This window comes from Stegostoma tigrinum, chromosome 11 (assembly GCF_030684315.1).
Source record: "Stegostoma tigrinum isolate sSteTig4 chromosome 11, sSteTig4.hap1, whole genome shotgun sequence".
Taxonomy (NCBI): domain Eukaryota; kingdom Metazoa; phylum Chordata; class Chondrichthyes; order Orectolobiformes; family Stegostomatidae; genus Stegostoma; species Stegostoma tigrinum.
Window position 1 is genome coordinate 503,204 of NC_081364.1, and position 20,103 is coordinate 523,306.

A 20,103-nucleotide genomic window follows, 5' to 3' on the forward strand; every position below is an offset into this window, starting at 1 on the left:
TGATCTTAATGATGAATCGAAGGAGCTGAAGTAGATGATATTGCATGCAGTTCTGGTCGGTCCATTACAGGAAGGATGTGGAAGCATTGGAAAAGGTGCAGAGGAGATTTACCAAGATGTTGCCTGGTCTGGAGTAAAGGCCTTATGAAGAAAGGCTGAGGGACTTGGGTCTGTTCTCATTGGAGAGAAGAAGGCTAAGAGGGGATTTAATAGAGACATACTAGATGATCAGAGGATTGGATAGGGTGGACAGTGAGAGTCTTTTTCCGAGGATGATGACTTCAGCTTGTACAGGGGGCATAGCTACAAATTGAGGGGTGATAGATTTAAGACAGATGTCAGAGGCAGGTTCTTTACTCAGTGTGTTAAGGGCGTGGAATGCCCTGCCTGCCAACGTAGTCGACTCAGCTACATTAGGGGCATTTAAACAGTCCTTGGATAAGCATATGGATAATGATGGGATAGTGTAGGGGGAGGAGCTTAGATTAGTTCACAGGCCGGCGCAACATCGAGGGCCGAAGGGCCTGTTCTGCACTGTATTGTTCTATGTTCTCTGATTCAATCGTGTTTCTTATTCACAAAAGTTCTGTGCAATTGAAACAAAACGCGCTTGCTCCTGTAACCAAATTCAATGCCGTGAAGGTCAGTGCGCTGTTTGTCTTCCAAGCTGCTTGCTGCACCTGCTCTCTAGCTTCCAGCATTTTATAGAAAGAAACACTGAGAGCTCCCTCTGGACATCAACCCTTCCCACCTTTTGCCATTTAAGAAATATAAATATAGAGTAGGTGATGGCCTAGTGATGTTATCACTAGACTATTGATCCAGAAACCCAGATAATGTTCTGGGGACTCTAGTTCGAATCCCACCATGGCAGATGGTGGAATTTTAATTCAATATATTTTAAAGTATGGATTTAAAAATATATAGATGACCATGACCACTATTTGATCGTCAGAAAAACCCATCTGTTTGTTAATGTCCTTCAGGGAAGAAAATCTGTCACCCTTATCTAGTTTGGCCTACAAATGAATCCAGACCCAGAATTGACTCTTGGTTGCCCTCTGAAATGGCCAAGCAAGCTATTCAGTTGTACCAATCACTACAAAGATTCAAAGAAATGAAACTAGAATTATCACCTGGCATCAACCCAGGTAGCAGAAAAGACAACGGCAGAAACAGCCCTATTGACCCTGTAAAGTCCACCTCACTGACATTTGGGGGGGGGGGGGGGGGGGTAGTGCCAAAATTGGGAGAGCTGTCTCACAGTCTAGTCAAGCAATAGTGTGACATAGCTATACTCTCAGAATCATACCTTACAGACAATATCCCAGATACCACCATCACCATTCCTGGATATGTCCTGTCCCAGCAGAGGGGGCAGCACATTTGGGATACAGTCAGGAGGGAGTTGCTCTGGGAGTCCTCAATATTGACTCGGGACCCCATGAATTCTTTTGGCTTCAGGTTAAATATGGGCAAGGAAACCTCCTGTTGTTTACCACACAGCATCCTCCCTCAGGTGATGACTTGATACTCCTCTATGCTGAATGCTTGGAGGAAGCACTGAGGATGACAAGGGCACAAAATGTACTCTGGGGTGGGGGATTTCAATGTCCACTACCAAGAGTGGCTCAGCAGCAGTACTACTGATTGAGCTGGTCCGGTCCTAAAGGACATAGCTGTTAGACTGGGTCTGCGGCAGGAGGCGAAAGAAACAACAAGAGGGAAAAACATACTTGACCTCATCCTTACCAGTCTGCCAGCTGCAGTTGCATCTGTCCATGACACACAGTCCTTGTGGAGATGAAGTCCCACCTTCACGTTGATAACAGCCTCCATTGCGTTGTGTGGCACTATCACTGTGCACAGAATTAGCAACTCAAGGCGGAGCATCCATGAAGCGCTATGGGCCATCAACAGCAGCAGAATTGTACTCCAGCACAATCTGTAACATCATGGCCCAGCATATCCCACCACCCCCCACCCATTCAGCCATTATTATCAAGCCAGGGGATCAACCATGGCTCGAGTGCAGGAGGACATGCCAGGAGCAGCACCAGGCTTACCTGAAGAGGTGAAAACCAAAAGAACTGTGCATGCTGTAAATCAGGAGGTATCAGCCTGGTGAAGTCACTAAACGGGAATACTTGCATGCCAAACAGAGAAAGCAGCAAGTGATAGACAGAACTAAGCGATCCCACAACTAATGGATCAGATCTAAGCTCTGCAGTCCTGCCACATCTAGTCGTGAATGGTGGTGGACAATTAACTCACTGGAGGAGAAGGCTCCACTAATATTGCCATCCTCAATGACAGAAGAGGCCAGCACATCGGTGCAAAAGATAAGTCTGAAGCATTTGCAGAAATCTTCAGCCAGAGGTGCTGAGTGGATGATCCATCTCGACCTCCAGTGGTCCCCAGCATCACAGAAACCAGTCTTCAACCAATTTCACTCACCTCACATGATATCAAGAAACGATTGGAGACACTGAATACTGCAAAGGCTGTGGGCTCTGACAACATTCTGGCAATAGTACTGAAGACTTGTGCTCCAGAACGTGCCGCTCCCCTAGCCAAGCTGTTCCAGTGCAGTTACAAGACTGGTCAGGTGGACACCAATGTGAAAAATTGCCCACATGTCCTGTACACAAAGCAGGAAATGTCCAACCTGGCCAATTACCACCTCATTAGTCCACTCTGTGTACCATCAGTAAAGTGATAGAAGGTGTCATCAACAGTGCTATCCACCAGCACCTGCTCAGGGACGCCCATTTTGGGTTCTACCAGGGCCTGCTCCTGACCTCATTACAGCCTTGGCCCAAACATGGACAAAAGAGCTGAATTCCAGAAGTGAGGAGAGAGTGACCAGCCTTTGATATCAAGGCTGCATTCCTCCACATGTGGCATCAAGGAGCCCTAACAAAAGTGGAATCGATAGGTATCGGGAGGCAAACCTTCCAGTGGTTGGAGTCATACTTGATACCTTTTGGAAGATGGTCGTGGTTGTGGGAGGTCAATCACCTTAGTTCAAGGACTTCTGTGCAGGAGTTCCTCAGGGTAGTGTCCTAGGCCCAACCATCTTCAGCTGCTTCATCAATGACCTTCTGCACCCCCGCCCCCCCCAAAAAAAATCATAAAGTCAGAAGTGGGAACATTCCCCTTTCATTGCACAATGTTCAGCACAATTTGCAACTCCTCAGATACTGAAGCAGTCCATGTTCAAATTCATCAAGATCTGGACAATATCCAGGCTTGTGCTGACAAGTGGCAAGTGACACTCATGCCACACAAATGCCAGGCTATAAGAGACAATCTAACCATCACTCCTTGACGTTCAATGATAACATCACCGAATTCCCCACTATCAACATCCAGGGGGTTACCATTGACCAGAAAATCACCTGGACTCCCCACATGAACACTGGCTACAAGAGCAGGTCAGAGCCTGGGAATACTGCGGTGAGTAACTCACCACCTGACTCCCCAAAGCCTGTCCACCATCTACAAGGCACAAGTCAGGAGTGTGATGGAATACTCCCCACTTGCCTGGATGAGTGCAGCCCCAACCACACTCAAGAAGCTTGACACCATCCAGGACAAAGCAGCTGCTTGATTGGGACCACATCCACAAACATCCCACTCCCTCCACCACCGACACTCAGTAGCAGCGGTGTGTACTGTCTACAATTTGCACTGCAGAAATTCACCAAAGATCCTCGGACAGCACCTTCCAAATCCATGACACCTTCTATCTAGAAGGACAAGGGCAGCAGATACCTAGGAACACCATCCCCCTGCAAGTTTCCCTCCAAGTCACTCACCATCCTGACTTGGAAATATATCCGCTTCCTTCACTGTCACTGGGTCAGAATCCTGAAATTCCCTGCCTAAGGGCATTCGGGTCAACTCATAGCACATGGACTGCAGTGCTTCAAGAACACAGCTCACCACCATCTTCTCAAGGGGCAACTAGGGGTGGGCAAGAAATCCTGGCCAGCCAGTGATGCCCACATCCCCCAAATGAAAGAATAAGCATAAACTGCATCTCCATTCCTCCAGTGGGGGGATCACGTCTCCACATCGTATTCCATCTACCATGGACCCCTTGAGACCTCTTCACGGCTCACATCCAACTAAAGCAGAAGTGTGTAGATGCTGAAGATTTGAAACGAGAACAGAAGTTGCTGAAGAAACGTGGCATGTCTGGCTACAGAAACAGTGTTAATGCTTAGAATCTAGTAGGACTCCTGTTTGGAGTAGTTCTGAAGAAAGGTCACCGAACTTAACATTTATCTCTATCTCTATCTCCATTTCTCTTACCACAGATCCTGCTACACCCATATCCTATGTGGTCTGATCTTGTTTGTTATTGAAATCTTCCCTAGTGGTTCTCCATGCATGTATTTTGCTAAAGTCATTCTCAAAACAATTTCTCTCGCTAAACATGATACCCCCTTCACATATCCCTGTTACCTCTGCTCAGTCAGTTCATTATTTTCTAAATGTCCAATTATCAAATCTTTTATAGGTTCTGGATCTGTCAATTTTCAGTGCCAGTGCAACTTTTTATCTCTCTCTCTCTCTCTCTCTCTCTCGCTTTCTCACTGGATTGCTGGATCCTTATTATTTCTGGCTGATTTCGTATATCTTAATAAAGATCGGCACAAAGTAATTATTAGGCTTCTCTGCAACTTTGCATGACAAATTCTGATAATAGATCCATATTTGCCTTTTGGTATCAAAAGTGTGGCGCTGGATGAACACAGCAGGCCAAGCAGCATCTCTGGTGCATCCAGCTCCACGCTTTATCTTGGATTCTCCAGCATCTGCAGATCCCATCATCTCTGACCCATCTTTGCCTTTGTTTGCCTTTACCTTGTTACATACTGAGAAAAGCTTTCATAGTCTGCTTTTCATGTTATATTCTCCCTTTCTTCATTAGTTTCTTGATTCATTGAATTGTAAAATGCTTCCAGTTATCAGTCTTATCTCAACATTTGAAGCTCCTCTTGTACTGCTAACGGTTACATGGTTAACCACACATGGCAGCGGCAGCAGGAGGTCACTCTTACCCAGCGTCCTGTTACACCTGAGTGGGTTACAGATCATACAGGTGAGGACCGAACATGGTGCTGTGCTATGCATTGCTGTAGTACTCAGCAGGCTATGCCATGATCCCCCAGCTCAATCTGTAACCACTTGGCCAAATTTAGATCTTATAGAATGCCTATAGTGTGGAAGCAGGCCATTTGGCCCACTAAGTCCATGCTGACACTCCAAAGAGCATCGTACCCAGACACCACCACCACCACCCACCCACCACCCCCCCACCACCCCCCCCCCCCACCCCCCCCCCCACCCCCCCCCCCCCCCCCCCCCCCCCAAATACACTATGGACAATTTAATAGCTGATCCACTTAACCTGCGCATCTTTGGACTGTGGGTGGAAACCACAGCACTCAGAAACCTACACAGACATGGAGAGAATGTGCAAACTCCACACACAGTTGGCTGAGGGTGAAATTGAACCCAGGTCCCTGGTGCTGTGAGGCAGCACCGCTAACCACTGTACCGCACCTGGCCAATATCACCTGTGATTTTTGTGGTGAAGAAGCAATTGCCTAGTGGCATCAACACAGACTAGTAATGCATAAATTTAGGTAATCTTCTGGGTACAGATGGCGGAAATTCCAGATTCGTTTCACGGAATTGAAATAAGGGTCTAATGACCACAAAAGCATTGATTGTCAGAAAAAAAAAATTTAGTTCACTAGTGTCCTTTGGGGAAAGAAACTGCTGACCTTACCAAGTCTGGCCCAAATGTGATACCGGACTTGCAATAATGTGGTTGCCTCTTAAATACTCTCTGGGTGGTTAGGGGTGGGCAATAAAAGCTGGTCTAGGTTGTAGACTTGCTTGCTGAGCCAGTGTTTGGTTGCCCTGCTAGGTAACATCGTCAGTTTGCCTCTGGTGAAGCATTGGCGTTCTGTCCCTCTTGTTATTTATATGCCTTGGTTTGCTGGCATGGTTGGCATCACCACATTTTTTTTTAGTGCTGTGTATATTGGGTTCAGTTCAGTGTTTGTTGATGTAGTTCCAGTTGGAATGCCAGGCCTTCAGGAGTTCCCTGGCACATTGATGTTTGGCTTGTGCTATTATGGATGTCTTTGTCCATGTGTACTGAGACCAGTGAGAACTGGTCATGTCTCTTGGTGATCAGAGATAATGGGAACTGCAGATGCTGAAGAATCCGTGATAACCAATTGTGAAGCTGGGTGAACACAGCAGGCCCAAGCAGCATCTTAGGAGCACAAAAGCTGACGTTTTGGCCCTAGACCCTTCATCAGACCCTAACCTGTTCTTCCTCTCGCCTATCCCCTCCTCCCACCTCAAGCCGCACCTCCACTTCCTATCTACTAACCTCATCCTGCCTCCTTGACCTGTACGTCCTCCCCCGGACTGACCTATCCCCTCCTTACCTCCCCACCTATTCTCTCCACTCCACCTATCTTCTCCTCCTATCTGTCTTTGATCTGCCTCCCCCTGTCTCTCCCTATTTATTTCAGAACCCTCTTCCCCCTCCACCTTTTTCTGCTGAAGGGTCTAGGCCCAAAATGTCAGCTTTTGTGCTCCTAAGATGCTGCTTAGCCTGCTGTATTCAACCAGCTTCACACTTTATCATGTCTCTTGGTGTTCTAAATTACCAAACTGGGGTGGAAGCTGGCCAATGTAATGTTTTTCTCAGTCCTTGCATAGTATTTTAGATATTGGTTTTGGGTATGGGATCCTTTTTACATTTGTCAGTAGCTGTCATGCGGTGGCTGTTCATTCTGTGGCCCACCCTGATACCTAGGGGTCTGAGTGGTCTTGTGGTCATCTCTGTATGTATGGTAGGCTGACTAGTGTGTCTGCCTGACTATGTTGTGGTCTATCATGGAGGTAACAGCAGTTTGTGTTTTTTGGGTATTCATTCCTTTTTAAAAACACTTCCATGGAAGTGCTCCTGGTCTGCTTTTTTGTGCAGATCTGGTTGTTGCAGTGTATTGTGTGGCTCACTTTGAATGCAGCTCCATTTTATGGGTGTTGGGGTTGATTTGCTGGTGTAGCTAGGTATCTGGTCTTTCTGTATACACTAGTCTGGAGTTCTTTGTTCTTACATTCCACCATTTATGTCTAGGAAGGGTAGTCAATTATTTTTCTTTCACTCACTCGGATGTTGTTTACACGTTGGTGGGTTTCTTCTAGTCTTGTGCATTTTGATAACCTGTCTGGGTTGGATTGTGGGGAGTGCAGTCCGTTCTAACCTTTTTTTTTTTTTGCAACAATCCAAAATTGCGCAAAGCAGAACAAGAGTGCTTGTATGGAGTTTTTAAAAGGAATGGATACCCAAAAGCACAATCTGCTGTTACCTCTGTAACAGACCACAACAAGAAGACGCAACTGAGCCAGACACACTAGTCACCCTACTGTATATCGGAGATGACCACGAGACCACTCAGATCCCTACGTATCAGAGTGGCCCACAAACCAACAACCACCCTGTGACAGCTACCGACGAACATGAAGGACCCCATACCTGCAACCAATAAAACCAACGTAATACACAAAATACCATGCAAGGACTGAGAAACAAACACCAAGAGACATGACCCATTCTCGCTGGTCTCAGTATGTATTAACCAAGAAGGACATTAATTCGACTGGAACAATCCGTCCCTAATAGCACAAGCCAAACAGAGACATGGAATGTAGAACACAGAACAGTATGGCCCCTTCGGCGCATGATGTTGTGCCTAACTTTTACACTAAACCTAAGGCTTATCTAAACTCCACCCTTCCCTTAGATAGGCATACAGATGCTTGTATAATAGCTGCTTAAATGCCCCTAATGAGGCCGATTCCAGTACACACACTCTCTCCAGCAATGCATTCCATGCCCCGACCACTCTGAGTAAAGAACCAGCCTCTCTCTCATCTCCCCAATATATACCTCACTTTAAAACTACGCCCCCTCATAATAGTTACCTCCACCCTAGGAAAAAAAATCTCTGGCTGTCCACTCTATCTATACCTCTGATCACTTTGTACTCCTCCATCAAGTCACCTCGCATCCTTTTTTCATTCTAAAGAGAAAAGCACTAGCTTCCGCAGGAGACCTTCCCTCTATTCCAGGCCACATCCTGGTAAATCTCCTCTGCACCTTTTCCAATGCTTCCACATTTTTTCCCTGTAATGAGACAACCAGAACTGGACACAATACTCCCAGATGTGGCCGAACCAAGCTTTTGTATAGCTAGAGCATAACTTCATGGCTCTTGAACTCAATCCCTCTATTAACGAAAGCTAACACACCATACGCCTTCTCGACAACTCTAGCAACCTGGGTGGCAGCTTTAAGGGGACTGTGGACATGAACCCCAAGATCCCTCTGATCTTCCACACTGCCAAGAATCATTCCGTTAACCCTGTATTCTGCTTTCAAGTTTCTCCTTGCAAAATGCATCACCTCACACTTTTCAGCGTTAAACGCCACCTGCCACTTCTCAGCCCAGCTCTGCATCCTATTAGTGTCCCTTTGTGGACAGTTCGGAGGGCTGTTCTAGGTTACAATGTGACCCACCTTTAGTATCGTCCGTGAACTTGCTAATCCATCCTTCCACTCCTTCTTCTTCCAAATCATTTACAAAAATCACAAATAGAAGTAGACCCAGAACAGATCCTTGTGGCACACCACTTGTAACTGAGTACCATTTTGAATATTTCTGTCCGCTACCACCCTTTGGCTGACCCTTTGTCTTCTAGTTCTGACTGCTATCTGCCACATTTTCCCCCCATCCCATGCCTCCTTAACTTCTGCATGAGCCTACCATGGGGAACCTTATCAAATGCCTTCAATCCATGTATACCATTTCCACTGCTCCACCTTCATCCACATGTTTGGTCACCTCAGAGAATTCAATAAGGTTTGTGAGTCATGATCTACCCTGTCATATCCATGTTGACTATCACAAGTTAGGGAATTCCTGGATGCCAGCATTCCAAGCGGAACTCCATCAACAAATGAACAGAGGGGAAGTAATAGCCTAGTGGTGGTATTGTTGGACTGTTAATCTGGTGACCTAGATAACGTTCTGGGGACCTGGGTTTGAATCCCGCCACAGTAGATGGTTGAATTCGCATGCAATAAAATATCTGGAATTAAGAATGTAATGATGACCGTGCATTTGTTATCGGTTATCAGAAAATCCCACCTGGTGCTCTAATGTCCTTTTTAGGGTAGCAAACTGCCATCCTCACCTGGTCTGTCGTACATGTGCCTCCAGAGCCACATCAGTGTAGCTGACTGAATTACCCTCTGGGCAGTTAGGGGTGGGGAGAAAATAAAGCTGCCTCGCCAGTAACATCCTTGCCCTGTTAATGAATAAAGGGGGGGACCTTTATATATAAATGACTGAAAAACAGATTTGGAAGTGATGCCAACCACCCCAGCAAACTGAAGCATATAAGTAATACACAGGACAGAACACCAACACTTCACAGGTGCACCAGCGATGTTACCTAGCAGGGTGACAAAACGTCTGGAATCGAACACACCAACTCAGCGAACGAGTCCAGAATCTCATCCACAATCTGAGCTTTAATTCTTCTCAAAAACTTTGAGATGCTGATGCAGCTAGGGATGCCCATAAGCCTGTTTTTAAAAAAAATGGTGATGGACATTCTACGTGGTTCACTGTGAATCAAGATGCTTCCTTTTGAATAGCAATAAAAAGAAGTTACTTAGGATCTTTCTTCTGTGAGGTGTTCAAAATGTCATTTTTTTTGTTTGCTTTTATCTATCATTTTATTCCTTTTTTAAAAATTCCATAAGATACAGGAGCAGCACTAGGCCATTTGGCCCGTCGATTCTGCTCCATCATTTAATCATGGCTGATATATTGCCCAACTCCATGCTCCCTTCTCCCCATAATACTTGATTGCTTACTAATCAGGAACCCATCTATCTCCATCATAAATACACTCAATGATTTTTGCCTCTGGATCCTGCTGCAGCAATGAGTTCCACAGTTTCACCACTGGCTGAAGAAATTCCTCCTCCTGTCAGTTCTGGAGTCCTCTCTTCATTGTGAGGCTGTGCCGCAGGGTCCTAGTCTGTCCTACTATGGAAAAATCGCTATGTCCACTATCTCCAGGTGTCTCTCAGTATTCTGTAAGTTTCACTCAGATTCCACCCCCCCCCCCCCCCGCATCCTTCTAAACTCCATTGAGTACACGCCCAGACTCCTCAATCACTTCTCAAATGGCAAGACCCTCATCGCTGATGAAGGGTCTAGGCCTGAAATGTCAGCTTTTGTGCTCCTGAGATGCTGCTTGGCCTGCTGTGTTCATCCAGCTCCACACTTTGTTATCTTACCCTCATTGCTGGGATCATTTTTGTAAACCTCTTCTAGACACCCTCCAAGGCCAGCTCATCCTCTCTTTTAGACATGGGGCCCAAAACCAGTCACCATATTCCCAAATGTGGTCTGACCAGAGCCTTCTACAACCTCAGCAATGTATCTCTGGTCTTGTATTCTAACCGTCTTGAAATCGATGCTAACGTTGTACTTGCCTTCCTAACTGCCAACTGAACCTGCATATTAAATTTAAGACAATCCTGAATGAGGACTCCAAGTCTTTTTTTGCTTTAGATTTCTGAAACATTTCTGCTTGTAAAAAGAAGTCTGCACCTCTAATTTTCACACCAAAATGTGCAACCTCACACTTTTCCACATTTTATTCCACCTGCTTGTTTGCCCACTCTGCTAGCATATCCAAATCCTTCTGCAGTCTTCCTGCTTCCTCAATACTACCTGTCCTTCCACCTATCTTTCTATCATCTGCAAACTTAGCAACAATGCCCTCAGTTCCTTCATCTAGATTGTTAACGTATAACGTGAATTACAAAGAACAAAGAAAATTACAGCACAGGAACAGGCCCTTTGGTCCTCCAAGCCTGTGCCAATCGAGATCCTCTGCCTACACCTGTCATCTATTTTCTAAGGGTCTGTATCCCTTTGCTCCCTGCCCATCCATGTACCTGTCCAAATATATCTTAAAAGACGCTAACGTGTCTGCGTCTACCACCTCCGCTGGCAACGCGTTCCAGGCACCCACCAGCCTCTGCGTAAAGAACTTCCCGCGCATACCTCCCTCAAACTTTCCTCCTCTCACTTTGAACTCGTGACAATTGAATTAGCAAGTTCATAGACGATACAAGGGTATCATGTTGTGGACAGGCGGAGGGCTGTTCTAGGTTACGAAGGGACATTGATAGGATGCAGAGCTGGGCTGAGAAGTGGCAGATGGAGTTCAACCCTGAAAAGTGTGAGGTGATTCATTTAGGAAGGACAAACTTGAAAGCAGAATACAGGGTTAACAGAAAAATTCTTGGCAGTGTGGAGGAGCAGAGGGCTCTTGGGGTTCATGTTCAGTTTCCTTAAAGCTGCCACCCAGGTGGATAGAGTTGAGGCTCACCGCAGACCCCTGTGGAATTCTGCTAGTCACTGTCGTCCTGAAAAAGACTCCTGTTATTCTTACTCTCTGCCTTATGTCTGTCAGGCCATTCTCTATCCATGCCTGTAGGTTGCCTAACTCCATGGGCTCTTATCTTATTTCACAACCTCCTGCGTTGCACCTTGTCAAGGGCTTCCTTGGCAGCCATGACCACATGACATTGATAAAGCTGTGCTGACTCAGTGATAATGGGAACTGCAGATGCCCTCTCCCCATCCCCCTCTCTGATGAAGCGTCTAGGCCCGAAACGTCAGCTTTTGTGCTCCTGAGATGGTGCTTGGACTGCTGTGTTCATCCAGCTCCACGCTTTGTTATCAGTGCTGACTCAGCCCAGTTTATCTGTGCATTTCCAAGTTCCCTGTTCTCTGCCTCCCTCCCTTCTTAAACAGTGTGTTAAATTTGCCATTTTCTGGCCCTCTGGGACCCTCCCTGACTCCAGTGATTTTTTTTTTTTGAAAGATCAACACCAATGCTTCCACAATCATCTTAGTTATCTGGTGCAGAACTCTGGGGCGTAGTCCATCTGATCTGGGTAACTTATCCACCTTCAGACCTTTCTCAGCGTCCCTTAGCACCTGCTCACTGACAGCTGCTAGCCTCACTTCTGCCCCTGACTCTTGAAGTTCTGGTATGTCATTGGTGTCGTTTTCAACGACGCCCCCCCCCCCCTCCCCAGCCCACTGTGAAAACTGATGCAAAGTACCTGTTCAATTCCTCTGCCATTTCTTTGTTCCCCATTACTACTTCTCCAGTCTCCTTTTTCAGTCATCCTGTGTCCTCTCTTGCGTCTCTTTGACTTCGCAATTTTTTTTCCCTTTGTATACAATCTTATTTTATATTACTAGCTATTTTGCCCTCATATATGTTTATCTTCTTCCCCCCCCCCCGCCACCTTAATTCTTCTTTTAGTTATCCCCTGCTGGTTTTTAAAGGCTTCCCAATCCTCTGGTTTCCCACTAGTCCTCACCACATTGTCTACTTTGTCTTTTGTTTTTATGCCGTCCCTGACTTCCCTTGTCAGCCACAGTCGCCTCGTCCTCCCCTTAGTTTGTTTCTTCTTCCTTGGGAAGAATTTTTGCTGTACCTCCTGAATTCAGAAACTCCTGCCATTACTGTTCCATTGTCTTCCCTGCCAGGCACCCCTTCCAATCAATTCTGGCCAGCTCCTCTCTTGTGTCTCTGTAGTTATATTTACTTAACTGTAATAGTCAATCTTTCCCCCTCTGAAACTGCAAGGGAATCCCATCATATTATGGTCATTGCCCCCTGGTGATTCCTTCACCTTAAGCTCCCTAATCAAGTCTCCTCATTACACCACCACACCCAGAATTGCCAGTTCCCTAGTAGGTTCTACAACAAGCTACATCGAAAAACCCATCTTGTGGATATTTTATGAATTCCCTTTTTCTTGACTTCAGCCTGTTTTTTTTCTCCCCCAGTCCACCTGCAGGTGTAAGTGTTTCTTCAACCACCACCATCATGATTATTGTCATTGTTACTTGCTGAATCCAAGGCACTAAGTGTGGAGCTGGATGAACACAGCAGGCCAAGCAGCATCTCGGGAGCATAAAAGCTGACGTTTCAGGCCTAGACCCTAGCACCCAGCCCTGATCTCTTACAGCTATGTCTCTGTGATACCCACAATATTGTACCCACCTATTTCAATCTGTGTTACAGGCTCATTTACCTTGTATTATATACTGTGTGCATTTAAGTACAACACCCTCCGTCCAGTGTTGACTGCACCCCTTCTCATAATTGTCCCCTTACCTCCTGTGCCTGAAGTTAGATTCCTGACCGTTTCTACACTCTGACCAATTACTTGTTCTGGAACCTTAAATAACATCCCCTGAGACACCCTCTAATCCTCGACCGGCCCCACCAAAAACAAACACTTTCCATAATTTTCTGTGCAGCTGAATCCACTCTCCATTATTTAGTTTAGAACATAGAAGAATACAATGCACAACAGGCCCTTTAGCCCTCGATGTTGCGCCGACCTGTGAACTATTCTAAGCCTATCCCCTTACACTATCTCATCATCATCCATCTGCTTATCCAAGGACTGTTTAAATGCCCTAATTTTTAGACATTTTAGCTTTTCTAGCACTTCCTCTTTTGTAATGCTTACCATACTCAATTCTGCCCCCGACTCTCCTTAATTGTTGGGATATTACTCATGTCTCCCACTGTGAAGACTGACGCAAAGTACTTATTAAGTTCTTCGGCTATTTCCTTATCTCCCATCACTCGCCTTCCAGCATCAGTTTGGAACAGCCCAATGTCTACTTTTGCCCCTTGTTGTTTCTTATGTATGGGAAGAAACTTTTACTATCATTTCTAATACTACTGGCTAGCCTACTTTCATATTTGATCCTCTCCTTCCTTATTTCTCTCTTTGTTATTCTTTGTTTGTTTTTGTAGCCTTCCCATAAATAGTTTGAATATTGAATGAAATTATCAGTGAATTCAAAATGAAGCTGATGCATTGTCTTTTCTGTATCTGAGGCATCATGATCCAGTCAGTAGCTGGGACAGGAGACAACAGTCTTGGTTTTCTGATGTTAGCTGGTGGTCAGGTGGTAACTGAGTTGTCTGGTAGCCTTAGTAGGTCTAGACTGAGGCAGAGTTAATCAACCAGAGACCTTGCTCCGATTCAATAAAAGCTGTGATGCAGATTGACATTAAATAGCTGTGTGGAAATCAAGGCCATCCTGAAACTCTGAAATCAAACCCTCAAGTACAGCATCTCAGAGGAATTGTTTTTCTTCACTCACTAGGGGCATTGCTGGCTGGAGCAACATTTTATTGTCCATACCTAGTTGCCCCTTGAAAAAGTAGTGGTGAGCCTGCCTTCATGAATTGCTACAGCCCATGTGCTGTGGGTAGACCCACAATGTTACTAGGGAGGAAATTCTAGGATTTTGACCCAGTGATAGTGAAGGAATGGTAATATGTTTCTAAGTCAGGCTTGTGACTGGTTTGGCGGGGATCTTGAAGGTGGCGGTATTCTCATATATCTGCTGCCCTTGTCCTTCTAGATGGAAATGTGGTGGTTTGGAAGGTGCTGGTCTGAAGATTTTTGGTGAATTTCTGCAGTGCATCTTGCAGATTAGATTTTCAGTAGCAGCAGTGTGTTCTATGGTGGAGGGCGTGGATGCTTGTGGATGTGATGTCAATTAAGCAGACTGCTTTGTCCTGGATGGACAAGCTTCTTGAGCGTTGGAGTTGCACCGACCCAGGTAAGTGGGGAGTATTCCATCACATGCCTGACCTGTCTTGTAGATGGCGGATGGGCTTTCTCCCTTTGGACATGGACTGCTTCAGCGTCTGCGGAGTCACAAATGATGCTAGACATTGTGTGCAATCTTCAGCAAACATCCCACTTCTGACCTTTGTATGATTTGTCCTGCTTTTTGTGTACAGGACATACCTGGGCAATTTTCCACATTGTCGGATAGTTGCCAGTGTTGTTCTAGGCAGGAAGTCCTGGAACAAGTCTTCAGTGTTATTGTCAGAATGTTATTAAGGTCCACAGCCTTTGTAGTATGCAGTGCATCCAGCCATTTTTGTTATCACCTTAGTGACTTGAACTGGCGGAAGACAGGTATCTGTGATGCTGGGGACTACTGGAGCAGACTGAGATGGATCATTCACTCAGCATTGCTGGCTGAAGAACATTCACAGAATCATACAGTACAGTAGTCGTCTTTTGGCCCATTGTGCCTGTACTATCAAAACTATACTAAATGTACACTAGCAAACAACCTTCCAGGGAGAATGTTACTGTTCATCTCCGATGTATTGTGTGTTTGAAATGGGACCTGTACTTTTTGACATCTGTGATCTTTTATCTGAAAGATGCCCACACCCTGATGGTACCTGCTCTGCAGCAGGAGGCTGTGTGTGAAGTTTGTACCTCGGCCTTGTGTAGCATGTGAACCGCGACCTCCTGACACAAGTGGCCAAAGAGTGTGTTCTCCAACACTACTTGGCATTTCCTGGAGCTCAGAATGTGGCCATTTCAGCTCCTGCTCATTGACTCTTGGGCATTTTTGTATGTTATTAAACAGCTTTGGCTTCACACAGCTTTGAAAACAGCTTCAATATTCTTTCACAAATAGTAGTGAGGAGTGATCTCGGCCTACCCCTTTTTAGGAGGAGGAGCCCTGTGAAAACTGCAAACCATATGTGGGTATTCCTTGAAACAGCTGTTAACATTGATTACATCCTTTGAATCTTAGAGTCACAGAAAAGGGCAAGTTTGCTGTCTCTAACCCCATGATGTTCCTGTCCTGGGAGTGGTTTGGGGATAGCATGAACCATATTGTTCAGTCTGTTGTTTTGGAATGCTGACTGATCTGTCTGCGTTCTCTCGCTTCAGTGAGACTGGGAAGGTTCTGCTTTCCTTTTCATCGAAACGGGATCTCGGCTCATTGTGGGAGAATTTGGCAGTTTGTTGTCTGGGGCTGGCAGTGATTTCTGCGCCTGAGGTATTGTGTTGTTTGGAGTGGGCTTTCATAGGTCAGGACTGTGCAGAAGGGCATTTTTGAATTTGGGATTATGGTTTGATTCTCTTTTGATTTGAAGGGTTTTCTGGCTGCCCAATCTGATTTGGTTGTGAAATTTCTCTATCGTTACCCATGTTTGAAGACTTTGAATCACCAGTTGTGATTTCCCCCAGACTGTAATATCCACTCCTGGTTATCCTGCTGGTTACTGTGATGTAAGGGTTGAGGGTGAGGAAGAGGAGCGAGAGGCTTTGTGAGGGATTGAGGAGAGATGAGGGCTGTTGGCAGGCCTCACACTTGCCCCAACAAATGCCTGTGAAACTGAAAATGTATGAATGAGAATTCTGAAACCGAGATTATTCCTGCCAGCTCAGAACATTGTATTTTCTCTCTGTCTCTTTCCTGTTCCACCCTCCTCAGGGCCCCACAACGCTTCCAGATCCACTGCAGAAGGGGAGATCTGGAGTCTGTCTGTCCACACTTTTATAGAAGTATGGTGTTGGACAGCACAGAAGAGGCCCTTCAGTCCATCAATTCTGTGCTGACCTCTCTCTAGTCCCATTTTGTGCACTTGGCTCATTGCTTTGAATGTTATGATATTTCAAGTGCTCATCCAAGTAATTTTTAAAGGTTGTGAGGTTTCCTTCAACGACTCCCCCAGGCAGTACATTCCAGAGGTTGTCCTCAAATTCTCTCTCAACTGCCTGCCTTTCGTCTTCATGTTCTGCTCCCAAATTATTAGAACACAGAAATATACAGCACCATAGAGGACCTTCGGCCCACGAACTTTTATCCTAATCCTAAGATCTATCTAACCTCCACCCCTACCCTATACTATCATCCATATGCCTATCTAATAACCGCTTAAATGCCCCTAACGAGGCCGACTCCACCACCCTCTCTGGCCATGCATTCCACGCCCTGACCACTCTGAGTAAAGAACCTACCTCTGACGTCTCCCCGATATCTACCTCCTCTCACTCTAAAACTATGCCTCCTCGTAATAGCTACCTCCACCCTAGGAAAAGGTCTGACTGTCCACTCTATCTACACCTCTGATCATTTTGTACACCTCTATCAAATCACCACTCATCCTTCATTGTTCTAAAGAGAAAAGCCCTAGCTCTCTCAGCCCTTCCTCGTAAGACCTTTCCTCCATTCCAGGCAACATCCTGGTAAAACTTGTGATCAGTGATAATGGGAACTGCAGATGCTGGAGAATCCCAAGATAACAATGTGAAGCTGGATGAACACCGCAGGCCAAGCAGCATCTCAGGAGCACAAAAACTGACGTTTCAGAGGGACGAGCTGGGCTGGTTTTGTGATGCAGTGGGGGGAGGGGACAAGGTTGGAGGAACAGCAACTCATATTCCGCTTGGGAGGCCTACAGCCCAATAGTATCAATGTGGACTTCACAAGCTTCAAAATCTTCCCTCCCCCTACTGCATCCCAAAACCAGCCCAGCTCATCCCCGCCTCCCTAACCTGTTCTTCCTCCCACCTATCCGCTCCTCCCACCTCAAGCCGCACCTCCATTTCCCACCTACCAACCTCATCCCACCTCCTTGACCTGTCCGTCCTCCCCGGACTGACCTATCCCCTCTCCACCTATATTCACCTATCTTATCCTCTGTCCGTCTTCGGTCCGCCTCCCCCCCACCCCCCACCCCCCACCCCCCACTATTTATTTCAGAACCCCCTCCCCATCCCCCTCACTGATGAAGGGTCTAGGCCCGAAACATCAGCTTTTGTGCTCCTGAGATGCTGCTTGCCCTGCTGTGTTCATCCAGCTTCACACTTTATTATCCTGGTAAATCTCCCCTGCAACTTTTCTAACGCTTCCACATCTTTCCTGTAATGAGATGACCAGAACTAGACACAATACTCCAGATGTGGCCGAACCAGGCTTTTGTATAGCTGGAGCATAACTTCGTGGCTCTTGAACTCAATCCCTCTAACGAAAGCTAACACACCATACCGCCTTCTTAACAATTCTATCCACCTGCGTGGCAGCTTTCAGGAAACTGTGGACATGAACCCCAAGATCCCTCTGCTCCTCCACACTGCCAAGAATCTTTCCGTTAACCCTGTATTCTGCTTTCAAATTTGTCCTTCCAAAATGAATCACCTCACACTTTTCAGGGTTAATCTCCATCTGTCAATTCTCAGCCCAGCTCTGCATCCTATCAATGTCCCTTCGCAACCTAGAACAGCCCGCCGCACTATCCACAACGTGACCCACCTTCGTATCGTCTGCGAACTTAGTAATCCACCCTTCCACTCCTACATCCAAATCTTTTACAAAAATCACAAATAGAAGGATTATTGATCCTTCGATTAAGGGGAATAGCTGCTCCCTATCCATCCTGTCCATGTCTCTCCGTAATCTTTCTATCTCCCCTCAGCCTCCTGAGAAGGCTAAGAAATCTGAGTTTTTCTAAGTCTCCTCAGCACTGAAATGCTCCATCCCAGGCAACTTCCCAGTCAATCTCCATTGCACCCCTGCGACTGCAATCCCATCGTTTCCTATGGTGTGGCAACTGGAACTACAGTGCTCCAGCTGTAGCCTCATTGAAACTTTGTACGCATTTGTTTGTTTAGAGTTCCCACTAAAGGCATACACCTGTGAACTCCCACTAAAGGCATACACCTGTGAATATCCTAGTTTCAATATGTTTCAATAATAAGGGCTGAAGTAAATGCCTGAGGTGTTGCTCATCATCTCCATGCAGTCAGAAAATGTGATTAACAGGCTATTCAACACACAAAGCTACCTCTTATCTCACCTTCAATCACATCTTGCCATACCCTGCGCGCTCATTCCACCCACACAGTTTTAACCATCAGTTACAGGGCTTTCATCAAACAGAAATGGAATACAAATATCCTGTTTGCAAATGAGTCATTGAGTTAGGGAAGCTAGTGCCTTTGACAATTTTCTGATTCTCAGCTCAAGCCCTCTGGGCCTCTGTGTACCTTGCTATGCTATAACTTGGCTGCTGTGACCTCACTGTGTTCATCACGGGGACTCTGTCGAAGTCTGTGTCCATTGGAAATGCTGACACGCAGCATGCTGCCTGCTCCTGCTTGAAATCCACCAGCAACGAGCAAGCTCAGCCCAGTTGAAGGCTAAGGGGTGAGGTGGTGATGTTGCAGGAACTCATTGGCTACAGACAGACTCAACTCCAAAGCGTACAACAAGATTTGTATCTACATAGCCCCCTTTCTTAAAAAAACAATTCCCACGGCTTTTAACAGTAGGGTTATTGAATCAAATTTGAAATTGAGCTAATGGAATGATATAATGCACCAGAACTTCAGCCAATAGCATTTGTTTTAAAGACCAACTTAAACAAGAGGAGAGGTAACATTGGAGTTCAGAGCTCAGGACCAAAGCAACTGGACTGGTTACAATGGGGTGACAATAATGTAGACTGCAATAAGCACTGAGATCCCAGAGGATTGTAGGGCCAGAAGAGATTTGAAAAATAGGGGTGGTGAGGACGTGGAGGAGTTTGAAAACAAAAGTTGACTATATTAAAATCAAGCTGTTCCTCTGCCAGAAATCAATGTAAGGTCTGCTGTACAACACTGGGGCGCTGTGCTGGCGGGGGCAGGTCTGTAGCGGTACAACACTGGGGCGCGGTGCTGGCGGGGGTGGGTCTGTAGCTGTACAACACTGGGGCGCGGTGCTGGCGGGGGCAGGTCTGTCGCGGTGCAACACTGGGGCGCGGTGCTGACGGGGGCGGGTCTGTCGCGGTGCAACACTGGGGCGCGGTGCTGACGGGGGCGGGTCTGTCGCGGTGCAACACTGGGGTGCGGTGCTGGCGGGGGCAGGTCTGTCGCGGTGCAACACTGGGGCGCGGTGCTGACGGGGGCAGGTCTGTCGTGGTGCAACACTGGGGCGCGGTGCTGACGGGGGCGGGTCTGTCGTGGTGCAACACTGGGGTGCGGTGCTGGCGGGGGCGGGTCTGTCGCGTGCAACACTGGGGCGCGGTGCTGGCGGGGGCGGGTCTGTCGCGGTGCAACACTGGGGC

General features: G+C 46.5%; 1 protein-coding gene across 3 annotated transcripts in view; it reads left to right on the plus strand.

Moving 5' to 3' along the window:
* Positions 1-20,103, plus strand: part of LOC125460312 (protein kinase C delta type-like) — an 85,625-nt gene that overhangs the window by 17,986 nt on the left and 47,536 nt on the right. The gene's annotated exons all lie outside the window — the stretch shown is intronic.